At 44.6% G+C, this 18,381-nt stretch overlaps 1 protein-coding gene across 6 annotated transcripts in view; it reads left to right on the top strand.

Moving 5' to 3' along the window:
* Nucleotides 1-18,381, top strand: part of LOC147032991 (liprin-alpha-1-like) — a 341,574-nt gene that overhangs the window by 114,035 nt on the left and 209,158 nt on the right. The window lies entirely within an intron of this gene.

Genomic DNA, 18,381 nt, shown 5'->3' with positions numbered 1-18,381 from the left:
ATATATGATTGAAAACATCCTATCATTTTCTTTGTTCATGTGCATTTTGCAAATGAAGGTTTTCCTTTTAATTTTGAATCTCTAAACAGGTTTTTTTTTTAATGTGATGTTTAGAGACGCAGTATTTCTCAGACATTTAAAGATGCTGCTTATAGTTTCTAGTTTATTTAAGGACATACCGCGTCCTCTTGTACAAGGTTAAACTTTTTGAACATCTCATTCTTTAGGAGGAAATTTATTGAGATGATGTAGTATTACTGCTGTAATTTTATGAATAATGATGCCGCTCACCATTTCCTTGGCCAACCTCTAGCGTTTCCACAAATGAAAGCTCCACCCATTGAGGGACGGCCCAGTTATGACACTTTGACCAGGTGGTCTTTATAGTGGACCGTTCAGGCATTGTGTGCCATGTTTTAAGGGTCTGGCATTGTCATCCACGAATGTTGTGCATAATTAACAGCTTGAAGGTACTTGACGACTGCCGCATGATGCTCACGGTCCTGAATGAAATCCACTCGGTGGTCGAAAAGTTGGACCTTAGTGGTGTAACCCTAACCCCTGCCTGCTGTGTAGATAAACCAGTTGGTGGTGACTGCAGTTTTGAATATTCATCTTCTTAACTACAAAGGGTTGTGCCAACCTCTCTTTTTGAAACTATTATTGTTCCATCGAATGTTGAAAACAGCCAAGCCATTGTAGAAGAAAATTTTCATAATTAAAGGCCAGAAATGAAAGTGTAGGATTTTGGTTGAAACTGTAAAGGATGATTTTTTTTCTGCCATTATACATGAAGACTCATTGTTTCACCAACCATCAGAGGCAATCTCTGTTTTATGACTTTGTATATTTCAAGTCTTCATAACAGCTGTTAATCACCGTCTCAGATCACCCCCCCCATCCAAAACCATGATGTTTTTTTTTATCCCCATTAACCCTACCCTAGCCCACCTCTTTCCAAATTTCCAGCTTTTTCTTCTTGAGAGTTTGCTTCTGCATCCATCTTGTTCATCCTGTGCATCCTCTCCTACCTCTTTTTCTTCCTCACATCCATTACTTGTCCAAGTCTCCCTCTATTGTGTCCCTCAACCGTGCCGTTGACGTGTCTCACCCCCTCTCTTTCTGCTGTTCCTTTTGTTCTGGGTACGTCCTGATCCATTCTATGTTTTAGCCCTTCCATGAGCCTCAACTTTGTACCCCCTCAAAAAATACTGTGTGATGAAACTCAAGAGACAGTAAATTGATATTCATCCAATTGAAACAGGTCCATATCCTCACCGCAACACCTCTGCATTTGTGCGTACACAAACATGTACTATAAATCGTGTGCCGAAGCATATATGCACCTTAACTAGCTATCTGCTGGCAGTGCTCGTCAAAAAAGGGACATCAAGACAAAGGATACCTATCAGCTTGGATCCTCATCCAAACAGCAGACAAGGAATTAGGATTGGGTTTTATTTCTTGATACATGTTAATGTTATGATTATTATTATATAATTTGTGGGTTTTTTGCTTAGAATACTAATATAAATTACATTTAGCATAACAATGCAAGGTATTAAGGGACCTCCTTACTAATCCTCAGGACCACATGAAAACACCGAACACTCAAAGCAACAACACCAGGACCTCTCAAAAGGCTTATTGATAAACATGCTCAATGAGGCAGAGACAAATGATGAGAGACATGCTCAAAGAGTAAGGAAATAAATAATGCATGACTAATGAATGAAAAATTGTACAGGTATCCTTTGTCTGACCAAAATAAGGGAGAATTAAAAAAGAATATATAAATAAAAAAAATTTAAATCGCAAAATCACAATGAACCAAAATTCGGGAAAATAAATAATAATTAGCATATAAAGAGACAAAGTTCGGAGAAAATCTGGGGAGGACAAAAATGATTTCACTGTAATTGCTTGGCATATGTGGTGTGTGCAACTCACAAGCACCAGAATAGGAGTACTGTTTAATGAGATTGCAGATTCACAGGTCCCCCTTGATCTCAGTCGCCTTCATCACCGCTTCCACGAGACTACGCATTTCAGACCTTGTTTGTGGTTTTTTTTATCTCTATTGATTTATTGCACCCTTCGATTAATGGCCAAATGAAAAGCTTTTGGTCGAATTAATTTTGAACCCGTTCCAAGCTGATGAGTCTGAAAGGGTGAAAGATTTATCCCTGATCGATTTCAGTTTTTTGGATTTTTCAAAGCCCTTAATGCTCTGCCTATAAGATTGGTGGATGAAAGATGCTGTTTGTTTATTTTGATGATGAAGTAAGAGTACCAGTATTTAAATGGTGAAATTAGTGAATGAGGTATGTTTCTCTGAAAAAAAAAGCAGTTTAAGTTTTATAATACGATTGCCTTTACAAGCGAAGGTAAGTCATGCCACACACTGGTGTTGACATTCGGGATGATTTGGTCATGCGACAGGTATATTATCAGGTAATTCTGATGCGGGTAAAGGCAACTTTGGCCATCATGCCGGTGTCATGCTTATCCCAACACTTTTTGAAAAAAAAAACGTGGGGATATTGTAATCAGCTCTGTCCGTCTGTCTGTCTGTCATGCTATCTCCTCTTCAATGGTTGGGCAGAAATTCACTAAACTTGGTTATTATTATCGCCACATGGCACGAAAGTGCAAAAGCAGTATCATTTTTTGGCAAAAGCAAAAGCCCTGTGGCAGGGTCAAAAGGTTAAAAAAAACAAAAAATGCAATTGCGGGCACATTTTTAAACATCTCTTAATAAATGTTGTATGTGCAATCAACATTGGGGGGACGCATCAAATATATGATGATTTTTTTTGGGATTTGACCTGAGGTTCATGTTCCAAGGGGGTGGGGACTTGGGTCTCAGGGGTTAAAACTGAAACAAAATTAACTCAGAATTTGATATTGGATCATTCCTAGTGGAGCTTTTTTTTTACCATCTTTCAACTTTGCTTTTTGTGGGAAATGTGGGGATTTGTGATGGCATGCCATCAGCTTCACTCGAGTTAGACTTGTAGAGCATTTCCACCTACTCCTGGGAATGCTGAGTGCACATACAGCCGATCCCAAACAAGAAATTTAACTCTGGTACCAACAGCCACTGGCCTAAGTTTTTGAAGAATACCGAGGGATCTTTCATGTCTACCAAAAATAAAAAATATATGCTGAAGTCAACGTCGACTTTGCATCACTGTCGGAAGGTTAACATGAAAGTTTCTGGAACAACTGCATTGCACTGAAATAACAGTGTTCTTGGCGAGGTTAATAGTAGAGCTAAATGACAAAGGGTCCGATGGGGTGTGGGGTGGACAAACAAAAGGCGGAAAAGGAAGAATAACACAAAAACAAATATAACTGGCCTGGAGAGGAACAGAATGGGAAGAGTCAGCATGTGTAGAAGAGATAATGGGTGTACATCAGTGAGCATATAAGGTGAAGTGAGGAGGATGACACGACATAGGAAGATGATTCCACAATAAGACAAATGAAAGCAGCTGGGCAACCAGCCTGGATCTTGGGAGGGTTAGTATTTTAAGGTTTATTGATGAACATGTGCTACTTTGACTGGCTTGGAGAGGGCGGAAGGAGTAAGATTGTCTGCTTATATAAAACAGACTAAGTCCCAAACGTGCTGCCAGTAGAAGAGTGGGAATCCTTGAAATCTGCCTCCTGTATTGATATTCCAGTGGTGTAGATTTATTTTTTGACCATTTCAAGAGGAGCAAGGTGGAAAGTGACCAGCCCAGTTTTGAGACTCATACTCCATGGAGCTTAGTATGAAAGCCTTGTACATCATGGCTCACGAAAATCGTAGCCCCTTGGAGAATCCCAGACGACACATAGCCTTTGATGCTAGCTTGGTGATATGATGCTCCCATGGAATATTATGTCAGATTACGAGACCAAGAAGTTCCAGGGACTGCACCTCTTCCGGTGATTATCCAGAGAAGTGAATTGGATAGTTTAAGTGTCGGTCTTTGGGTAGAGATAGTGGAGAGCATGTGACTTTCTGGTGTTGAACGTCCTTTTCCAATTACCTGATTTGTGGCTTATCTTGTCCACGTCTGACAGAGATTCAGCAGCGGCTCACCTTTTTCCATGATTTGTTGTTCTACACAAGGTGGAGTCATCGTCAAAATTGTAAAGTTGGTTTTCTCAAGAACCTGACAGACCATTGATATAGATAAAGAATAATGTATGTCCTCCTGTGCTGTCTTGTGGAACCCCAGGCTGAAGGGAAAGATGATGCGAAAGGCCACTATAAAGAGTCCGCTGGTCTCTCCACTCAAGAAATTTGAGCAGGTGATCTTGAATACGAAAGGAAGTCTGGAGAAATCAGGGCTGGGTCCTGGATTCGATCAGGGGCTTGGAAGATATCCAGAGAGATGACCCTAATCTCTTGCTTGTGGTTCAGGGCATCTATCTACTGTTGTGTGAGGAATAACATATCCAAATTGGAATAGCCAGGTCAGATGCCAAACTGATTGTCAGAGATTAGCAGATGAGAGAGAGAGAAGATAGTGCCGGAGATTGGCTGAAATGATGGACTCCATTACTTTGCTTATGTTGGGGAGAAGGCTGATAAGTCTGTATATGAGGGGGATCCATTTTGGAACATTTCTTTCCAAGATGTGTGGAATTTACCATACAAGAAGGGCCTGTTTAAATGAGAGGAGAGAGGGTGTGATAAGACTAAGAGATTAGAAAGACTAAGAGCCAGAAAGACCAGTTGTGGAAGAGGTGTCGAGTTGGGTAAGAAACTTCTCCACTATGGCAGGGGAGAAGTCCACATTCTGCAGAGAACATTTGGTAATGGTGGAAGGGCGGGTTTTGGAATTGAAAGATTTGGGTCCTTGGACCTTTCAGGAGGAGAATGCGAGTTGTTTTCTTGCTATGGTTTCACCACATGCATCAGTGTTCCAGACACCAGATGATGGACAGAAAAGTTTAATTCAGGATGGTATTAACTTGCAAAGAAGGTTAATGATAGAAGAGAATGCGATGATGGATCATGCAGTCTTGATGGGAGAGAGTGGTTTTTGAGCAAATCGATGAATTTCCCAAATTACCATGCAAGTCTTGTAGGCCTTGGGGGTTTTCTGACGACTGTCAAAGAGATGCCCACTTTTACCAAAATGTGACCGGAAGAGCTTAGAGGAGCTGAGGAAGAGCATGACATGTTTGAGGAAAGGTATGACGTGCCAAGTTCCAGCAATGAATGGTCCACCGTTACAATATCATATGAATTTAATGTCTATCTCTGTGCTCCCATGTCTGGTGTTGGCTTAATGGTTAGGGTGGTGGGCTTGGGATCCTCAGATCCTGAGTTCAAATCCCACTCGGATGTTGAATTAATACCAGGTGGGATTGACTCTGCCTGTCATCCTTCCGAGGTCAGCAAAATGAGTGCCAGCTTGCTGGTATCCTGTGTCGGAGTGGCGACCCATCCAGGATTGTGCCCAATAGTCAAGGAGACTGCTTAGGCAGCACCAATGCTCTGCACAGAGTATGGTCCCAATGGATGGATGGATTTGGAGAGATGTGTATTGAAAATAAACTGGTTGAGTCAGTCTAGTAATTTCACAGAATGTGAATGAACACCAAGCCAGCTGGCATGATGACAGTTAAAGTGTCCACAGGTTGGGAAGAGCGAACAGGGTGAGCAAAGAACAGCGTCAATGTTTGTGGAGATGTAGACGTAATCGTCAGATTGGGGGGTGGGGGGGGGTATGATGTTAGATCATGCAAAAAACAATATGTTGTTCTGGAAAGGCACACAAGGCCAAATGTACTCCTTGGGGTTGGGGGCTTGACCATTGAGTGGCAGTGGTTGTGGGAAAATGAGGAATGAACATATACACTGACATCACCCCCAATGTGGGAACAGGCCTGTCAGAGTGGAGAAGACCATAACAAAGAAGACATACAAAAATGTTTGGGTCATCCTGTGAAGGAAATGTTCCCATCAGACATGCAACATTTTGGCTGATTGTCGCAGTCTGGTTGGACAGATCTGTGAAGTCTGATCACAGACCTCTGATATCGGTGGACCAGAGGGTTAAAGAGGGGGAAGAATACATAGTAAAATACTGGCAGAGTGGATCAGAGACGAGGTGCAGGAACACGGTGAGCATGGATAGTGTGGTTTTTGGGGGACGTGAGCTGGCTGGCCCTCATCACTGGTCTTATCACATTTCTGTAAACCCAGATCAGCAACGCAAAGTCCAGCATTTTGTCCAAGTATGAGCGAGGGTTGGCTAAGTGTGTGCAGATGGTGAGGATTGCATTGTGAATCGAGAGGTGGAACGTGGCTCAGCTATTTAGCCGATAGCAGGAAGAGTGCAAGAGGTTTTGGAGGAGGTGAAAGTAAAGGAGGACATGACAAAGAATTGTGTGATATACGACAGGGCAGGGGTTGGAGAGAAGGAGAAGTGTTGCGGAAAGCATCAGTATTCGGAAGAAGATCAAGAACAATATGGAAGAGTAGGAAGAGCACAGGTTCTCCCACCCTTTACTTCGAGAGTAGTGTGGAGCATGCAGCTTTTCATTGTTCGCGAGGGTGTTAGGAGAAACGAGTGTTCGTAAAATATACAAATGAAACACAGTAATTGAAGATTTTTTTTTTAAGGAGGTGCAAGCAGAGTGCAGTTTATACAGATGAGAGCAAAGAGGAACAGATACATAAATGTTTACACAAGACACTGCAAATATAACCCCTGACAGGTACAAATAACAATAAAACGAAAACACAATAGAATTACTGATATTGTCCTCATCTTTGGAGGTAGATGACTGAGCCACGTGTGTTCTCCTCCGAGGAACTCAGAGCGGAACTATGTCAATATGGTTGAGTCTAACACCTCCCAACCCCTGCAGCCAACGATTGAACCTACACTTGTATTGCACCTAACTGGTGAGCACTCCCATCGAAGCTGCTCACACCTCGAGCTAAGATTGATTCTGTGGTCAATGAGCTTACACGACAGCTTTTAGCTGTCAGACAGGGAAGACGCTGTGCTGAAAGTTGAGCTTTGTCTTTGATGTAACCACTTTAAATTCACAATATTTCCACTGTTCACAAGGAGATGATGTGGGTGATGTCGAGTAGTTTTGTCAGGAAATATTGTTTTTGGGTCTGGTATATGACTTCAGTTTATATGTTCTCATTGCTGGAATAATCTAATATACGGTACTGATGATTCAAAGAAAAATGATGTCAGATGTTGAATAAGAGTAGTGTGAAAGGAGTTTCCTGAGTAAGATACTAGAAGGTGAAAGATGGGTTTGTGGAGGAACATATGTAGCAGAAGAATATTGTGGATGCATTTCACGACAGGACAGCACTTTTAGTTGGATGGAATGCATGCCTCCATTCCCACGCCAACGTACGGGTCTTTCTCAGTTTTTGTCGAATTCAAGTTTGAGTTCACAATCGCACAAGTCCTTCGAAGGCAAGTCCACTGATAGTTTTTACACCTACCTGGAAAGACAGGTGCTCACATGTGCTCCCAAATCCAGCTAATATGATCAGTCATTCGTTCGTACGCAGCACAAGGCTGCGGGGTAGCACCATTGGCTTGATGGCGTGGCTGTGCCACTGATTGAGCTCATTGCCGGTTCGGGCAGGAATGGGTAATTTGGCCAGACAAATTTTAGGGTACAAATACCTTGTTCTTTAAAGTTCTGAAAGTCACAGAAGTAATTGTTTTATTTTTAATCCTCGATGCAACAGCTCTGTTTTCTTTATTTTGTAATCAGTCTGGAATCTCTACCATCATCTTTTCAGTGTTGGTTCTGCCATCACAGTTTCTTGGCTATGGTTATAATCCTGGACCAGTTGCCATACTTCATTGAGTGTGGCAATCATTGGGAATTTGGCCAGACTGCCAGTAATAGTTCGCTTACTCTTTGTGAAGAACACCGTGGGATCTTTAATGTCCACCAAGCAACAAATGCTGGCAGACTTTGATGTAACCACTTTAAATTCACAATATTTCCACTGTTCACAAGGAGATGATGTCCGTTTACCGTCCGTCCGAGGGACTCCCGTACACACATCGATTAATCAGCTTGCCTGTGAAACACCAGGATGACCAGTTTATAACTGGGTCGGGATTCAAACCTCGGCTGAACAGCTCAGAGGTGAGCGTGCGTACATCTCAGCTATCTTGCCGGCCCAGAATAATCTATCAAAATGTACATTGTGTTTGTGTTTGCAGAATTCATACAAGAATGCCTCATCTTGAAATCCATAAAGTATGAAGAGAAAAGATAAAATCTCAAGGAAGATGTCAGCAATAGGGAGAAAATAAAATCACCATGAGAAAAGAAGGCATATTTCAATAAGATGCCCAAAGTTTACAGATAAGAAGAGGAAAACGACAGAATAAGGCAAATAACATGGAGCGAACATCAGAAGTGTGCCAAGTGGTGGCAGTTTTGCTTGCAACACTCAACTGCCAGGCCAAGGGGTGATTCTGCTCCACATTTCCTGAACAGAGCCACAAACCATGCGAAGAATGTGCTCTCATTTATTCCAAGAAAAAGAAGTGCTGTGCGAAGGGAAAAAGGCTCGTGAATTTTTGGGTTAATGTCATGCAACCAAAGGAAAGGAAAACAAACTCGGACAAGATCACATTGCAGAAGAAACGGTGGACGCCGGTGAAAAAGTTCTGTCATTATGAGAACACGAGCAGCATGATTCCAATGCAAAGAGATGCTTTCACGTTGTGAGATGAGGTGAAACGAAAGCTTCAGAAGCATAATCTTACAATGCACATTGGGCTGACAGGATGGCCTCGAGGTACGCACGCTCGCTCTCTTCTAAGCCATCTAACCTGGGTCTGATTCCAATCCCAGCGATAAACTGTCAGTCCGGTGTTTCACAGGCAGGGTGATTCATCAATGTCTGCCGTCCCTCGGATGGACGTTAAACTGGGCGTCCCGTCTGCCAGCATTCGTTTATGGACGTTAAAGATCCCACGGTGTCCTTCGCGAAGACTGGGCTAGCTATCTTCGGCACCACGGGTAAATTCGAAATTCCTGCCCTAACCAGCAGAGGGCGTTACATCAGCGGCACATCCACACCCACAGCCAATGATGCTACCCCGCAGCCTTGTGCTGCGCAAGAACGGAGACAAACAATGCACATTAAAGAAACATGCCCTTATCAAAGAAGACATTTGGAAAGTGAAAAATAATGTTTTTTAGCAAGTTCTCAGAACTACATCTTCTATGTGCTTCCGTGGTCCCACGCTCCCTCTAATCTGTGCACCTACACATCCCAGGGATCCCTCGTTACACAAAGGACTTTGCAATCTCCTGTTTCGTGTCCCCAGGGGAGGGTGCATGTTAATTTCATCAGAGTTTTGTTCTGAGAGGACCATTTTGTTTTTACTAAAAGATGCATGGCAATTCCAAATGATGTCTGTCAAGATCTCAGGAAAGTGCCATAATATCATCTCAAAATGGCTTGAGTAAGCAACTGCATTTCTGATTGAATCAACAAAGTTAAATACTATTTTGTTCCATTTGTCTGAACATTATTCTGAAAATGCACACACATGTTAAGACTTGTGTTATTTTTTTTTTAATTTCAGGTGATGCAATGAGATGGTGGTGATGTGTGCTTTGGATGTCTGAACAAAAGTGACAACCTGTATAGCAGTTCAACCAATCAAGAGGACTTGGCAGTCAATTGAGGACATACTTTGTCTGGTGCCACACTCTTTTTATTTCGTCAATAGTGGATGTCAAGTCGCATTTCAAAAAGGACAGTTTGGAGAAATCCAGGAACATATCAAGAATCAAAATAGCTCACTTTAGCAACCAGTGAAACCAGTGTGAATGTATTTTTGGTATCCAACGAGAGCTCGCATTTTACTACCCGACTGGATTGCTGAAAGACACACGGCATTTTCAATATATAAAGAAAAATTCCTGCATTTATGAAGTTGTGTGTTCTTCATTGAATACAGTCTTAAACAAAGACGATGGAGCAAATATTGATCAACATGAAAAGAGCCGTGGAAATATGCTGACTTGGCGTCACCGAATGGGACAAGAAGAGGAAATAAAGGGATCAGCCAGAAAACAGAATTCCTTGACATTCTGGTCACAAACAAACAAACTGAAATGTAATTGTGCTGGGCATTTAGCAAGAGGAACAGATAAATGGTCAGCAACAATAATTACAAGCTCGCAAACTGCAGTGGCCTTGGAAGAAGTCAGAGGTACAGGTAGTGGACAAAAAAAATGGAAACACCTCGGTAAATGACGGAAACCAAGCAACGGCTTCCACATAGGTGTGGCCCACGTGTTCAGTGTTGCAAGAAAAAGTAAATAACATCCCAGCATGGCTATGTCGGGTCAGGTATGGGACCATGCTCCGGAGCAGTGTGTCGCTGCGTCCACTTTCCACCTGTACTCGGCCTCCGTCTGGCCATCCCCCAGGCAGATGCCCTGGCCCATCCCCTTCTCCTTGAAATGCTGATCAACCTGCCTCAACCATGAGGCATGCGGTCAACCCATTGGTCTCCTCCACTCATGAGGCTCCATCGCAGAGAAAATCTGGTAAGCAGGATCAGTGTCATGAAAATGAACCACATGTCCATTCAGCCGCAGCTGACGCTCACAGACTATGCAGGAAACAAATCTCATTTGAGTCTCTCTCAGCAACCTCTCGTTGGACACAAAGTCTGACCATAAAAAGCCAAGGATTATCCGAAGAGACCTGGTTCCAACGGAATCAAGTCTCATTCTCGGAACCCTGGTCAGAGTCCAAGTCTCACATCCATAGAGCAAGACTGGAAGCACCAAGGACCTGAAAACTCATAATTTCGTCCTCCCGCACAGGTACTGACAGTGCCACACCCCATGATCCAGTGAATCCATGACTCCCCAAGCCTGACCTAGATGTCTCCTGACCTCTGGCTCACAGGCAGCGGAGACATGAATATCACTGCCAAGGTAAGTGAATCTCTCCGTGACCTCAACATCCTCACCACAAACAGGTACAGACAAGATAGCAGCATCCCAGATGTCATTGAAAGCCTGAATCTTAGTTTTGGCCCAGCAAACCCGTAATCTCAGTCGTTCCGACTCCTGATTCAGCACCTCGAGGGCCCCCAAAAGGATATCCAGAGTCTCCGCAAAGATGACTGCATCATCTGCAAAATCAAGGTCAGAGATCTTGACATTCCCAAACGATGCACCACAAATTGATCTCTCCGACATCCTCCCCAGAATCCAGTCCAGAGAGTTGCTGAAAATTCAGGGGCCTGACGAACTCCAGTAACAACTGTAAATAAGTCAGAGATGGTACCACCACATCTCACAGCACTCTTAGTACCAGAATATAGTTCAGACATCAGATCGATCAGTTTTGTTGGCACCCCACGAAGACCAATAATCCTCCAGAGGGCATCCCAATTCACTGAATCGAACGCTTTGCCGAGATCAACATAGGCTGCAAGCAGCTCCTGCCGAAACTCTCGTCTGCGTTCGGTGAGGACCCAAAGAGCAAGGATACGGTCAATCATTGACCTCTTTAGTGTAAAGCCTGACTGCTCTGGACGCTGGTGCTCAAGCAGATGGTGGTGAACCCTATCAATAATTATTCGAGCAAAAACCTTGCTCAGCACTGAGCACAGCGTCACCCCTTGGTTGTTGTTGCAGTCCTGGCAATCACTCTTTCCTTTCCAGAGAGGGACAACAAGGCTCCTCTTCCAGTCAGGTGGGACAATGGCCATGTTCAAGGCAGAGAACAGAACTGCATGCAACGACATGAGTACACCATTTCCACCAGCCTTGCGAAGTTCAGCACGGATGCCACAAATCCCAGGAGCTTTACCCCATTTCAACCGATTTGCCGCAGCCTGTATTTCTTCAAAGGAAGGTGGATCACAGTTGATTGGAGGGTTATCAATAGGGATAGTAACACCCCTGACATCCAACTCAACAGCTGGTGGATCAGCCTGGGACAGCCGGTAATAGTAACCGGCCCAGTGGGCCTTCACTTCGGAGTCCTCTGTCAAGAGCCCACCACCCTCTGCTCTAACTGCATTACACTGAGAGATGGGCTTGGAGGAACGCAATGCAAAAATTCCTCTGTAAATGGGATGAGAATCACTTGACCACAGGTGATGCTCCACCCCTTCACAGATTCCTCACACATAGGCCTCCTTGTCCACCCTCAGCACATGTCGAGTTTTCTGCCTCCACTCCTTGAACAGCTCAGCTCTGCCATTAAGAGTGGCCATGCGACTGGACAATGGTATCCAGTGTCCCTTGAGAGAAAAAAAATTCTTCTTCGACCGATGGTGCGTTCCAAGACATCCACCAGCAACATCAAGGTTGGTGGTCTTAAAGGCACTCCACAACTCTCCAGGATTTCCCAATGCATCCAGAACCCCCCCCCAAAATCTCCACTCGGCCTGTTCACAAACTCCTCAGCTACCCTCTCATCCTTGAGCTTGCCAAGATCCAGCCTAGGATGGGATGGTACCATTCTCCCAGATTTAAGCTGCAACTTCAGAGTTGCTACAACAAGCCGATGGTCGGTACTGAGGAACTGAGCTCTCCCGGAGACCATTCAGTTCTGGATCATCCTCCAGCAACCATCAACGAGCACATGGTCAGTCTCCTTTGACACACTGCCAGCGTTAGAATGCCAAATCTAGCGATGAGTCTGTGGGTTCTGAAACCATGAACCAGCCACCTGAAGTCCATGACTTCTTGCAAAGTCAAGGAATATAGTGCAATTGTTGTTCACAGTTCCATACCCAAGGGGACCAACACATGTCTCATAAGCATTTCTGTCGGTGCCAGTCGATGCATTGAAATCCCCCAAGACTTGAAGCGTATCTCGCCTGGGGCACTGATTAACCACAGACTTGAGCGCGGCATAGAATGCATCCTTCACAATGAGATCACTCGCCTCAGTCGGAGCATTTACAAAGACCAGGGAAATGACACCCAAGGTGTGACGAATCCTTAGTCTCGTAATATGCTCATTGGCCGGTGTTACCTCAATTATCATTGGAGTCAACTTATTGGACACAGCTGCAGAAACTCCTTGGGCATGGTAACCGTCAGAGTGACCAGACCAATAGTAGGTGTAATCACCTGCCATGATCTCGCCATTATCCGGTTTCCAAACCTCAGAGAGTGCTGCAACGCCGATGTCCAAATGTTTGAGCTCAGATGATAACAGAGACAGGTGATCATCCTCTCTTTGGGATAGGACATTCTTGGCATCCACCCAAAGGGACCGTCGCAAGTTAACCCAAGGAGACCGCCATCTGGTGGACGACGCCTCAGCACCACTCCGTCACACACCACCGCAATCTGACCCAGGAAGTTTACCCCGTGCTTTTCCTCCTATCTCAAGGAATGGGGGTCCCGAAGGCTTTGCCCCAATCCCGTCATCCGGTGAGCTCCCCTGCAAACGGCAGCAGCACAGGAGGTCCTCCCATGGAGTGGGTTTTCAGTTTTGTTTGCATTTGTGGTTTTTGTGGAATGAAGTGTTTTATGGTGGCCGGAGTGCAAATTATGCCACCAACCTCCTAAAATACAGTCATCCAACTGCAGGAGGATGTCTGCAGACACAGTTGGGCACTTGAAACGGATGGCTGTTGGCTCACAAGGAGCTCCTCCGCCCTTTGACAGGTTTTGTTTTTATTCCTGCTGGGTGTCCATATCATACCCCCTCCTCACCAGAAAACCTGGAGACGGTTTAGTCAGTGACAACCTGACCATGAAACAGGTTAGTACAGGTTTACATGGTACCTGCAGCAAGTCACAGATCCAATCTGGCCTGACAATCGGGTCATATATTTATATATGGTTCAGGTCATATATAAAAATGATGCATAGGCCTGGTTGCCTGTAATTCTGGCTTGCCTGGCTGCAAGAGGAGACCCCCCCCCCCCAATGCCCCCAACCTCAGACAAGTATGTTCACCAAATGGTTTGATGAGCATGACACTGGTGTTATACGTATGTCATGGCCTTCTCAGTCACAAGATCTGAACCCAATCTAGCATTTATGGGATATTCTGGAATGATGCCTGACACAGTGTTTGCCACCTCCATCAAACAGGAGTGAGTTGATTGACTTTCTCATGGAAAAATGGTGCTGCATCTCTCCTGCAGACTTCCAGATGCTGGTGGACTATTCCACAATGCATACAGACTGTACTGGCCACATGTGATGGCCCAACGCCCTATTAAGTGACTTTACATTGGTGTTTCCATTTTTTTTTTGGTCCACTACTTGTAGATGAAAGAGATGAAATGAGAAAATTTGAATACAACAGAATGGATTGTATTAAGAAAGGCCTTAGTTCTACAATGGACTAAATTAGCTTTTCAAGTCAAATCAAGAGTTTTTTTTTTAAGTTTGTAAAATGAACTTTCGAAAGCAAATTGTTCTCTATGTTCTCTATTTTCACATAAGCATCACTACTTGTTGCATAAGTCACAATGTTAAGGGACTCCACCCACATTGCATCATACAGTACCTCAATCCAACCAGAAGGCAGATCGCAGCTGCATCACCCTCTGCTGATCTGGAATTTATTAGATGTTTGACAAATGGAACATATCTTTCGGTCTTGGGAAATCTCAGTCTCATTTAGTTGCTGCAGAAGGATCGTCAAACTAATCCACCGATCAATTTCCATTGTCAGCCATTGGAAGAGGTTTGGTCACTTGAACCTCTCGGTGGCATCATCAGCCATGACATCTCGTGGGTTGACCATATTGTAAAACTGCCCTCAAAAGCCGGCTGCAGACTGGACATCCTCCATCATTCCAAGTCTTTCCCTGAAAAATCAGAACGACTTACAGCATTTAAAGTCTTTGCCTTTAGCTCAGCAGAGTACTAATCTCTCCTATGGACTGTGGCCCCAGCATCACATTTGTCTCTCTTCGGTTCTGTGGATTCTAAAGCTCTCAACATTATCGGCATCTCTCACGATGAGGGTGAAGCAAAAGTCCGGTTGCCTAGCTCACATGGCAGGCAGGTTGTTGACCTACCTGTTTTATACCACCAATTCTCTTGCCTAGTTCCCTCTGTTATTTCCCAGCCCTCTGACCTTTTCCAATCCTCCAGAACACATGCATTCTTCCAGTAACCCCAACCTGATTAAATCCGAGCAATTTGTGGAACTGCCTTCCTGAAGCTTTTCAATCCCACTCTTCCCTCCACAACTTCAAGCAGGTAGTGCACTACCATCTCATGTCACCCCCTTCCTTATACCTATGATATTTATCTCTCCATTCACCCTCCCGAACCCACTCCTCTTATTTGCAGGTTACTGTGTTTCCTCCCGTTTTCTCTTGTCCTGTTCATTCATTTCCTTGCTTGTGTCTGAATGTGGCCCCACTGCTTCACTCCCCTCTTTACCATTATGCCACTTCCCCTCTACCATGAGCTTTGGTCTTGTATAGAATATATATATATATATATATATATATATATATATATATATATATATATATATATATATATATATATATATATATATATACAGTGGGACCCGCTTAATAGAATCACTTTGGGCCGGACAAATTTGATTCTAATAAGCGGGTGATTCTAATATCCGAGTTCACCAGAGTTGTGGAGTATCAAGCGGATCAAATGTCGAGTACACATACGGAGACAAATACTCAGCATTTAGTTTGATTTATATGACACACTTGCTCAAAACAATGTAACTTACTATTGAAAATAAAACAATTACACGTACAGTACATATGTACTTTTCAAAGCAAAACAACATAGGTTTGTCGATGAGCCTACTCTGTAATGAAAAAATTGTCGATTGTTGCCTGCTTTAACGAGTCTGTGGCAATGGCGGTAACCTCCTTGTCAAGTTTGCGCAGGAAGGCCATGTCACTGAACCCATGTGATAGCAAACCAAGCCTGATCGTCTTAGCTGCAGACATCATTTCCTTGATGGTCGGGACAGAGATCTCCTCTTCCTCCTCTTCCTCCACTTTAGTGTCGGCGTCATAGTCTGCGTCAGTAGCAATTCCCATTTCGCGTTGTACTGCCGAAACGATGGCTTCATCTGTGACATCATTGTCTCTGGTTTGGAGAGTGGCGTCCATGTTGACGAAGTCCTGCCATTGGTCGGGATCCATTTGAAGAGGGTTGGCTAACTCGTCGTCGTCGTCATTGCTCTCGACCCTTTCGCCTTCGCTTGCCGCTCCGATGAAAATTCCTCCTTTGCGCCAGCAGTTCACTATGCCGGTAGTCTTCACATCATTCCATGCTGCGTCCGTAAACAGCATAGCGTCGAGGATCGTTATCTTTTTCGCCAAGTCACTCGCTGTCATTGCTCCATCCTCGTTGTCAATCTCAGTGAGCACTTTTCGTAGCATGGCACGGCGGTAATGAGCTTTGAATGAACGGATAATTCCCTGATCTAACGGTTGAAGAACAGAGGTTGTGTTCGGCGGGAGAAATGCCACAGTAATGTTCGACAGTTGAAGTGATTGGGGATGTGCCGGACAGTTGTCGATGAGAAGCAACGCTTTCTGGTCATGACGCCGAAGCTCGCGATTCCACTCATCGAGCCATTCAGTGAAGAGGAAACCTGTCATCCATGCGGAGGAATTGGCTCTGTAGCGAACTGGAATTGTTTTGAGGCCTTTGAAACACCGTGGATTCTTGCTTTTACCAATACCGAAAGGAGGACGCTTAGCACCAGTCATCGAGCAGCAAAAAAGCACCGTGATTCTTTCCTTTGGATTTTTCCCACCGCAGTGCTGATCTCCCTTGAAGAGGAACGTTCCGTCTGGTAAGGCCCGAAAATACAACCCGGTTTCGTCAGCATTCCAGATCTCATCAGCCGTGAAGCCTTCTACGAGATCCGGAAACACGTGGTCCAGCCATTGTTGTTTCCCTCCTACGTCAGCCGCCGCTGCCTCTCCGTGAAGTTTCTTGTGAACGATTCCATGTCTTTTCTTGAACCAGTCAATCCAGCCGTTTGTCGCACTGAACTTCTTGTTGTTGAACTTTTCTGCGAACTGAGCCGCTTTCTCCCGCATCAGAGGTCCAGAAAGCGGTGCTTCCTTTTCTCTAGAAGTTTGAATCCACTTGACCATTGCTGATTCGACATCGGGTGCGTTGCCGCTTCGCTTGCGTTTCTGAGAAGAAGACGAATCCACTTGACCTTTCAGAATGGCCTCTCGATCTTTCAGAATCTTGCATAGGATCGGCTGGTTAATTTCCAACTTGTCTGCAGCTTCTCGTTGGCTCATTCTGGGCAAAGCGTCATAGTCCCTCAGGATTTGTGCTTTATAAATGTTTGAACGATCCGTCCGCTTTCGTTTTCTGTCCATCGTGGAAATGACGACACGCCTCGTGCTTAGACTGCAGCTGTCAGCCGTCTGCCTATCTGTACAATGACTACCGAAATCACTGTAGTGGCATAGCGTTATTTTTAGCGTGACGTCAGCCGCCTGGTGGCAAAAGTTGGAACTGTGCGGCCAGTAGGCGCTGAACTGTCGAAGTGGATGGCCAGCAGCTGATTCTATTAAGCGGGTTTTTGATTCTAATAAACGGGAAAAATTGTGTACATTTAGATACAATGGAATCGGTCTCAACGATTTTGATTCTATAATACGGGTGATTCTATTAACCGTGATTCTATTAAGCGGGTCCCACTGTATATATATATATATATATATATATATATATATATATTGTTGCGGTTTTCGCGCCCGCCGGCGTGCGACGGCCACGTAACTCGAATCGCGGCACGTCGCCCACCGGACGGACAATCCAGTCGTGACCCTCTCGGACTAACGCCGGGAACCAGTCACGGGTGGACCTTTCGGTCTCACCGCGATCGAGCCAATCAGCCCCCGCGTGGGATAGGGTTGCTCGCCAAATTCGAACTACCTAAGTACCCACGCGGAGGGTAGACCGGGCGATCGCACCTCGCCGCAGGTCGACTTCGGACACGGGCCACTTAAGCGACCCGTTCCGTACTATCAGAATAACCGAGCGGTGTTATCGTCGACCTCGACGGTTCGATTAATTATCGGGCGTATTCAGCCCACTACCAACCCTTTACGTGAAGCAAGATGGGGATTCAATGGAGGAAAAGACGAAGCGAAGCGGGAGAACAGTTCAACAATAAAGCACATTTATTCTCGGCACACGGGAAGCACACAAATGCAATTCCACCAAATGCACACAAAAAAGAAAACACAATTCCATTTACACAAAAAGCAAACATAAAAGTGAAAACACAGTGCAGAGCTAATTCCGACTACCGAGCACACGGCAACACTTATACAATTCTACTTCACAGACGGCGCCGACAACACATACCCAAAACCAAGGAAAAGAAATACCCTCAAG

Source organism: Eptatretus burgeri, chromosome 2, assembly GCF_056783735.1.
Source record: "Eptatretus burgeri isolate ZD-2024b chromosome 2, Ebu_testis_v1, whole genome shotgun sequence".
Classification (NCBI taxonomy): Eukaryota; Metazoa; Chordata; class Myxini; order Myxiniformes; family Myxinidae; genus Eptatretus; species Eptatretus burgeri.
The sequence above is the reverse complement of the archived record's forward strand: the minus strand, read 5'-3'. Positions and strand labels throughout refer to the sequence as shown.